General features: G+C 42.5%; 1 non-coding gene across 1 annotated transcript; it reads left to right on the forward strand.

Moving 5' to 3' along the window:
- Nucleotides 1-2,230: 2,230 nt before the first annotated feature.
- On the forward strand, nt 2,231-2,303 carry trnar-acg (transfer RNA arginine (anticodon ACG)). Its single transcript has one exon. It is a non-coding gene; the product is annotated as a tRNA-Arg (tRNA).
- The last annotated feature ends 7,494 nt before the right edge of the window (nt 2,304-9,797 follow it).

A 9,797-nucleotide genomic window follows, 5' to 3' on the forward strand; every position in this document is an offset into this window, starting at 1 on the left:
TACTGCCATGCGCCCATGTGTGAATACTCTGTCTGTCATCAGCAGTAAGGCAGTGGCATGGGTGGATCTATCAGCAAATCCGACTTGCATGGAGAAAATTCTTAGGTCCTGGCAGAAAAGGCTGGGATGGGCTTTTTCCCCCCCTCTCTCCCACTTTCCTTTTACATTATTTCAGGCCCCAGGAGAGTATTCTCCATCATGTCAATGTAATGTAGCACACAGAGGCAATCATGCAGCCTCTCTGGCCTCGAGGCTGCCTGCTCAGAGGAGAAAATGCAGCTTTAGCACTTAATCATCTCACCAGTACCTGGTGCACCAGTCTATGAGAAGGTTTTCCACACAATATGAAAGCAGATCGTTAATGGTGGCTGTGTTGTTGCGTAGTCCCCAATGGTTAAGGGGCTTCTCCATTGACACCCCCCCCCCCTACACACACACACACACACACACATAGTTGAAGATCAGTGAATACTCAGACCTATGCGTATGTTGGCCCAAACCATGCGGAAAAACACCACAGCTGGGCGCCAATGTTACATGCAGACACCTGCTGAAACATTTGGATTCATGACTCCCGTCTCCTCACTGAGGAGCGCACTGCAATCAGAGTCATTCTAGTGTGATCAATGCCACACCGCTGAGGAAGACCATGCATGCTGAAGCAGTGATGTGGGGCTTTATTGATATTGCCTTGCATGCATACCAGACATTGGTGTTTCAGAGCTGCACGTATCACATTTGATAGGAAGTGGATCCGATACTGCCTTAATGTGCTGGTCACACTGGTTGGGAAGGCCAATGACAAGAAGGGAAAAAAAGCGTATGTGTGTACATGTATAGAAATGAACAGAGCAGTGTGTGTATTATCAAGTGATTGATCGGCTACACGCATGGCTCCAAGGGAAGACATAGGGAGAGGTCAAACAAGACTGTTCCAAATAGACCTGTCGGAATGAGCCTCGGGGAGGCCTAACTGGTTAGACAAGGGCAATACTTTTTTACCACAAGTGCCCTTGTTTTACTGTGCACGGGCTGGACAAGCCCATGTATTATTCACTGGTCTCACTGAGTGATAAATGGGAGGCCTCCATTCTAAGCAATGGAATATTCACACCAGTGCTTATCTCTTTTAATCCCATGACTGCAGGCCAAGTCACTGAATTAGTGGGCAAGGCATAACAGTGCCATTTAAACTGCAGGGGCAAGGTTGTTTAACTAGGAGCTATTTCCAAAAGCTCTTTTTTGATGAATACGTCTGGCGGCGTTAGCTAGTGTTCTTTTTAGGACGTACAGTATTTAAAAAGAACACGTGTTTTTATGCTTTGGAATAAATCACAATTATGCCCGTGCACTGTATATTACCTGTAGCAGTTTGTTTACCATCTGTGCACTCATTTATTTCCCTTCCCCTCTGTGTTTTATCTACAACATAAAACCAAAGAATACACATATCTGCCAGCACGTGGTTATTTTTATTAAACTATTGCTAACACCAGCAACCGTATGGCAATATTTTAATGACCAACTCGTGTCATCTCATAGAACTCGCAGTGATGAGTTTCTTTTATTTGGGGCTATAAAAAGATAATTAAAAAAACTTCACACTCTTATGTCTGTATATAAGAACATGATGTTTGGGGGTCTGTAAATGTACAAATAATGAGGAAGAGAATGAAAGCTTTATTGATCCATTAAGGAAACTCTCTCCATGTATAGAGTGAGTTTATATAAATCTATATATAAGTGAGTGCCTTGATCGGAACAGGATTATTAACCTACGGTGTTATTGATGGTGGGAGGAACCAGAGCTCCCAGAGGGGTTCTGCACTCAAATGGGAGAACGTACAACAACTCCAAATCTCTGGCCAAGTTCGAACCCATTTGTGTTTCTTTTCCCTCCGCACATAATTTATTTGAACCAATTTGATTTTATGTTCATATCAGGAGCTTAATACACATTCAGATCCTTTTACTTACAGAATAAGATTATTCTTTGCTTAACTTCATAGAAAAGATGCTTGCACAAACAAATAAAGGCCTCAGATACAAAAAAGAAGTTGTTTAGTCAAAGGATAGCATTTTGCAAGGGATACTGTAACATTTCAATCTCTATCTAAGGAAGGAAAAGAAGCCAGTCAAAGGCTAAAAGCAAACTCTTGTACAAACTCTTGCTTTAACCAGTCTCAATCTAGGTTGTTTCTGATTTAAATGCATGACCTGTTTATTGACAGGGCCAGTGGCGCAATGGATAACGCGTCTGACTACGGATCAGAAGATTCTAGGTTCGACTCCTGGCTGGCTCGAAGTGTGTTTTTGACACCTGATTTGAAGGAGGAGGTGGAATAATCAGGATATGAAGAAAGAAAGAGGTTAGTTTAGGTTAGGGATAGAGATTAAAAGGAGCTAACAAGTGGAGAGCACTACTTAAAGCTGACAACAGTGATGGACAAAAGATAGATGAAGAGTGAAACTTTCAATAACAAGGGTTATTTCCTCACATGTAGAAACTACAGAGGAAACAGTTGAGGAACCACACCATGCAGATATGGTAAAAGAGTGAGCATTATTAAGGCATCATGCAAAAAAAAGAGAGCACACTTGTTTTGTGCTGATGGAGAAGGTCAGAAAGAGCTTCACTATTTCTTCATGTTTCTAGAAAAAGGATATGATAAGAAGGCAGAAGAGGGACTGTGGTACTGCATAGAAACAGGAGGTGGGTGCAGGGCAGGGAGGGACAGAGCGAGACTGATGTCATCAGTACATCAGTTTGTAAGTGGCATTTTAAATGTTCACATTACAACTGCACTGTAGACCTACCTTAACTTTACCTTACATTACCTTAGAGCTAATATAGCTACTGTATAAAAAAAATAATCAATGTACTGTTCAACAAACTACTTCCTGTCTTGCTAAAAAAAATCCCAATAACTCCATGCAGCCCTGCCATGGTCATATTTCAGCAGTTTGGAAGAAGCTGGATCCTGTAGTCCAACTACACCGCCAGCCTTTGTTTTCCCTGCACAGAAACTGGATGTCTGCCACGGAGCTTTCTAGAATACTAATGACAGTGGTTAGCGAGTCAAAGTTACTGACCTGAGGTGCCGAGATAGAGCACAGAGCAAGGAGTGGTGGAGCTGAAGCTCAGCCATAATAAGACTGGAAATGTCATAGTTTATTACCTCTGGTGTGGATTGCACTCCACAGGTTGTGGCTGATAGCGAACTCCACTCATTCCCTATTCATCCTGCTGTATGGATTAAGGGTGGATGATGACGGGGGGAATCTCGACAGTCAGTGCAGACGGGGAAAATGTTTTGCATTCTTTCTCCCCTGTTGGAAACATGTCTGAAAGGCATGCTGTAGTTAGTGTTGGACTCCAGATGAAGCTCTGCTTAGTGGATTGGCAGAGAAGGAGCACCTGAACAGCCTCTGGAAGCAGCGTGTCTGGGTTTTTTGGTTGTTGTTGTTTGTTTGTTTTTACTTCTTCATCCCATTGTTCACCTGCCCTTTTTTCTCGTGTTATGTTTTTGTTTGTTTCATTTTGGAACTAACCATGTTTCTGGCAGCCCATTTCTCCCATTTGCTCTGCCCATCATCTCCCAACTTTTCCAGTTTCATTTTAATTCTGTTCCACCCTCTTCCTTCTCTCTCTATCGCCTTGTCTCTCTGCAGGTGGGGAGGCTTGGAAGAAAAAAAACCTGAAAGAAAAAATGAAAGAAAGGCGGCTATGCTTCTTTTATGCCCCTCGTGCCTTTCCTCGAACAAGGCGAGGGTTAGACTTGTCAGGCAATTAATGTACCTGCACATGGCTACAAGGAGCCTCTCCATTAAAAACAAAGCCAATTCATTCATGGATTGGAGGATAACCCCCCCCCCCCTCCCACACACACACACACACACACACACACACACACACACACACACACACTCCTTCATTTGTATCAGGGTTAGAGTAATTACCCCCCGTGCAGCTAATCTATTTCTGCAGCTACTGATTCATCTTCTGCATCTTCTCAATCTGTTTGAGGTGGTCTCGCATATTTAATCTTTCTTTTTTTTCAAAAGTCACTTTTTATTCAGTTTTTTTAAATCACTGATTGCAAAATCTTTGATTTCCAGCATGAATTTCAGCCGCTCTAAGAGTTTAGCTGAAGCCCGGGCTTTAATCCTTACCGTACATCAACCACTTGGTAATAATCCATGCGCAGAGATTCATGCATTAATGCAACAAGGTATAAATATTAATCATAAAACACAAATTAACATTGAAGCTGATTATAGATAAAAGCAGCCGTGGGAAGAAATGAGGGGTGAAACTTTTTTAAGTCGGAAAACTTTTGAAATTTTACAGAAAAAAGTAAATCCGCACAAAAAGAAGTGAACAACAATGCAATGCTTCACACACGCTGCTCAAGTGTAAAATTAAAACATTTATTATGTCGGTGCGTCTCTTTTTTTCCCCTCCTATCATGCGATTCCTATCTTCACAACATCGAGTGACTCCTGAATTTGTGTGTCTGTATAACATTGTTCCCCTAAAAATGCTTTTTAGAAGGTTTAAATTGAACAGCTACTGAGTACACACGTTTCCAAGATAATATCCAAAGTCCAAATGCTGCCTATTTTTTGTGGAAGAGCAACATTGCCATCTATCACTGAGAAACAGTAATGCAGCACACACAGGAAATAAAAGAGTTGCATGTAAGCTGTTCAAAGTTGGGTTTTTTCTGATGTCTATGAAAACCTCAAAGCGTCCAACTAACCTTTTAATATTTCTCCTGCACAAACGACACTGTTTTTATCTTACCTGTCTGTATTCTATAGCACAAAAACCTTAAACATCACTGTTACAACAGCACGAGGAAGCTAGATAAGCCAAAATAATGAACAGACAACAACAACAAAGGGGTTCATCTACACCAAACTCCTATCCCTCTGTGTGCAGTTCTGCTACGGTGGCCTCAGATGAGAATACTCCACGTTCAGTGTGAGATTTATTCATTCCATTTACTTCCAGGTGTTTTATTTTCATGGGATGAGGTGATGCTGCACATTGGTCCTGTCCTAAAAGTCCCACCAATGGCTTGTGTGGATGTGATTTCATTTATCCCGACTAATTCACTGAAGGGTTCGGGTTATTTAGTGGCCTGCCAGTGTGAGAGACCACAAATGAAGATGGCCAGAGTGCTTTTATTTGGTGCTGTGTTTGCAGTGGTGGCATCATTGCGTGATGTGCGACTTTTTTCCCCTTCTTTTTATTAGCATGCAAATGTATAAAGCACATCCATGTACAAAGACACCGTCGTCACCACTGGCAGAGATAGTTTCTTTCCTAACCATAATTTCATGCATAATGTCACAGATCTGGATGCCACGCGGCCCAACTGTTCTCCCGTGAATCCTAATTCCACATTCAGATCGCTTTATTTCTGAGACGCCTCCGCAAATTGTGCCCTTAATTAATCGGAATGATGCATCGATTCCAACTTCCCTCTTCCCTCTTCCCTTTCCTCGACAATTTTAAAGGGCTTGTGAGGAGCGCGTGAGGAAATGGAAACACAATCAAAGCAGTGGAACTACCCAGGGAAAAAAAGGATACGACTTTATCAGATGTAGCATTTGATTACCCCGCCTGTGCTTAAAAATCTGCAGAGAACAATTTGAAAATGTTAAAACTATGCAGGAGTTCAAGTGCGTGTCTGTAAATGCACATCTACCAATCAGAAGTTCCAGCGGGTCTCGGTCGCCTATTTTTCAAGCTTAGTTTGCCAGGTTTTCTTTGGGGGAGCTTTTTTTTCAGCTTTGGCTACCTTCTGGTCTACTTTCCCCTCCCTCCATCCTTTGCTCTTCAGCTCTAACAGCCCCTGACAGCTGGAGATGAAATAGAAATTTTGATATCAAACACCTACACAAAGGAGGGCTGACCTTTGATCAGCGTGCTGTTTGATGTTGTGACATAAAATTTGCATCATGGGAGCCCTGGCAGCGGACGTTACCGCAAAAAGGGGTAATGCCAGAGCCCTGTCAGGGAGCCGCGAAGGTCAAGGGCCTATTAGGAAGGAACAAGCCCTCTAATCCCACACAAGGGCCCTGCAAAGCATTTGATGTTCAATGCACAGAAATAGAATGAAAAATTGAGCCCTGAGAAAAGAGCAAAGACATTAAGAGGTTATTTCGTATCAGCCGCTGAGTGAACAGGATAGGCAGGGCATTATAGAATTGTTCTTATTATACTTGATGTTGTGTTTAGATCAAAAAAATTCATAACCTCAGCTGGTCAAACAAGATTATGCTCTGCAAGTCAGTCGCTCTCGCCTTGTTGAAAGCAATAACCTGTGTGTCTTTAAAGCATTTCGTACTACACAGATCCTCGCCAGAAATAACACTGGCGTGCTCTCTCAGGTGTGTGGCGGCGCGGGCTACTTTAGAGCATATGGCACGCTCCGTCTGAATGTTGTCTATTGATCTGTGGACAGGTTGATCAGTGGAGCTCTGAAGCTCTTTAATTATTCAAGCTGGCACGTCATTTTTCATGCTCGCTGTTATTCCACAAGACCAAAAATAAATGTGTCACTCCCACTTTCCATCTTTCATCTGGCCATCGGCTTGCAGCCTCATTAGCTGCACAGCACAGTTGAAGGAGGAGAGGAAAGGAAAGGAAAGGAAAGGAAAGGAAAGGAAAGGAGAGAGAAGTTGACATACATTCCTCATCCCTTGTTCAGCACACGCTGTTTAACAGGTCTGCTGCACTATGTCAGACAATCATTTGATCTCATTTCAGGCAATATCATCATCTTTCCTCTCGGTCCTGTAATCAATATTTCAGTTACATTTTTGCTCTCACTTTAAAGCGCAGTCGTGATGCATGCCAAAGACTTTTATAATACGCTGAAGACAGTGTTTTGTTTGGTTAATTTATGACAGTTACTCATATCAACCTTTACTTTTTAAGGGAACATCCTGAAAAATGCGTTTGATTTACTCTCTTACAGGTTTTTCCTCATATTACTCCACCCCTGCACATCTGCAATGAAGCGCTGTCCAGAAAAAAACACAGAGGGATATGCTTATATTACTTTTAAATATGTAAGCTTGACTTGAGAAAATCTGTTTTACTTTGGCTTTGACTGAAATTAAACGTGGATTTTTTTCCACAGAAGGAGACTTTCTGTTTGTCGTCACATACACTGACATAGTGTGTAAGATGATATAGCTTTTATTAGTCCCACAGTTGGGAAATTCACATTATCACAGCAGCAAAAATGAAAAGGAACAAAATAAACAGATGCAGCAATAAAAAAAAGAAATATCACTTAAATATAAGCGCAGACCGGGGTGGTGGTCCCCATCTTCAAGAAGGGGGACCGGAGGGTGTGTTCCAACTACAGGGGGATCACACTCCTCAGCCTCCCAGGGAAAGTCTATGCCAGGGTGCTGGAGAGGAGGGTTCGTCCGCTAGTCGAACCTCGGATACAGGAGGAACAATGCGGTTTTCGTCCTGGTCGCGGAACACTGGACCAGCTCTTTGTCCTCTCGAGGATACTTGAGGGTGCATGGGAGTTTGCCCAACCAGTCTACATGTGTTTTGTGGACCTGGAGAAGGCATTCGACCGTGTCCCTCGGGGCGTCCTGTGGGAGGTGTTGCGCGAGTATGGGGTGTCTGGCCCATTGCTACGGGCCATTCAATCCCTATACAACCGTTGCAAGAGCTTGGTTCGCATTGCCGGTGTTGAGTATTGCAGCATCGACAGCGATCAACTCGAAGGGAAATGATGACGGAGGCAAAAATGTCCTTAATATTTTATGAACTTTATTCCTCTTCAACACACGGCAAAAACTTTTCTCATAGGTGCCGTATCTATTTCTCTTCTTCTTCTGTTTTAGGAACGTACAATGAAACAGTGCCTCCTTGTGGTGAGCACTAAAACACTGTCTCTGTTAAACCACAGTAACCATAATGCAGTTAAACAATGTACAACATGAGTACACACAACGAATATCTTAACACCCCCTCTTGTACTCAGGTTGCTGGAATCTAAAGAAAAGTTGTACAATAAACGATAAACAGTTGTACAATCTCTACCACACTTCCTTTTCCCTTTTTTTTTTTTTTTTTTTTTCCTCCTTTTTAAGCACCAAACATAATGTCAGCAAACTTAGCAAGTTTTAGCTTAGAAACAGGTTTGGTCATAACATCTGCAACCATTTCTTCAGTGGCGCAATATAACAGAGACATTTTTCCTTCATTTACAATGGACCTTACAAAATGATATTTAATGTCCACGTGTTTGCACCTCTGTCGGCTCACAGGGTTTTTAGCCAGGGCGATTGTTCCCTGGTTGTCCTCGTACACTATTGTTTGAGTGTAGCTGTAGTCATCTATACCTTTCAAAAGCTGTTCTAAATATATACACTCTTGCATTGTGGAAGCCAGAGCCATATACTCTGCTTCACAGGTAGAGAGCGCCACAGTGGGCTGTTTCTTGGTCTTCCATGAAACTAAAGAACTGTTGTTACATAGACGTACACAGTAACCAGTAGTGCTGCGTCTGTCGGCAGTGTCACCTGCCCAGTCAGCATCACTGTAGGCCACTAGACCCAAATTTTCATCTGTGTTTCTTCTAAAACACAACTTCTTATCTTTGGACCCTTTGAGATATCTCAACACATGTTTCACAGTTCCCCACTGTTCTTCTGTAGGCTCATGGAAATGTTGCGATAACTTGCTTACCACAAAACTCAGGTCAGGGCGGGTACCTGATGCAAGGTATATAAGACTGCCTACAGCCTCTCTATACATCCTCACATCTCTTATCTTAGTAGCACCTTCTGTGTAACACAACTTCTGATCACAGGGAGTTCCTCTGGGTTTACAGTTCTGCATGTTAAACCTCATCAGTATCTTGTTGACATAGGTTTCTTGTGACATTGTTACACATCCATCAGACTGAGTGAAATCAATACCCAGAAAATGCTTAAGTCTGCCCAAGTCTTTCATCTTAAATTTGACTGAAAGCATTTCTTTCGCATCCTTCATTACCTTTTCATTGCCAGCAGCAATTATCAGGTCGTCCACCCAGATGATCATAATCACCATGCCATGTTTAGTCTCTTTGGTATAAACACAGTGGTCTGCTGGGTTTTGCCTGAAACTGTTCGCTGTTAGGTATTCATGCAAAATCCTATTCCAGTTACGACCAGATTGTTTTAACCCATACAAGGATTTTTGTAATCTACAGACTAGCCCTTCTCCCTCTTCATAACCTTCTGGCTGATCAATGTAGATTTCATAATCAATGGGAGCGTGTAAATATGCTGTCTTCACATCCATTTGATGGAGTAACAGGTTCTCCTGCGCTGCTTTCTGTAACAAAACTCTTATGCTGGTTAAGTTGGCTGTTGGTGAGAATGTCTCTCCATAATCTATCCCCGACTGTTGGCTGTAACCCTTGGCTACGAACCTTGCCTTGTATCGGTCGTTTCCCTCAATGTCACTCTTAACGGAATAAACCCACTTTCCCCCCACTGTTTTCTTCCCTTTTGGCAAAGTGGTTAGGGTAAAAGTGTCATTTTCCCGTAACGAGTGAATTTCTTCATCCATGGCTTTGATCCAGTTCTTTGAGTTAGCTGATTCTATGGCTTCCTTAAATGTGTTTGGGACACCACACACTGCCCTGTAGCAGTAGTCTATGGTAGTGTGGATCTCATCGCTGCCACTGTTGGCAGCTACAAAGTCATTTAAATGTCCCGGTTTTCTTCTCTCCCTAAGAGGATACCTTTTGTTGACAAATCCATCA

Source organism: Maylandia zebra, linkage group LG5, assembly GCF_041146795.1.
Source record: "Maylandia zebra isolate NMK-2024a linkage group LG5, Mzebra_GT3a, whole genome shotgun sequence".
NCBI classification, from domain to species: Eukaryota; Metazoa; Chordata; class Actinopteri; order Cichliformes; family Cichlidae; genus Maylandia; species Maylandia zebra.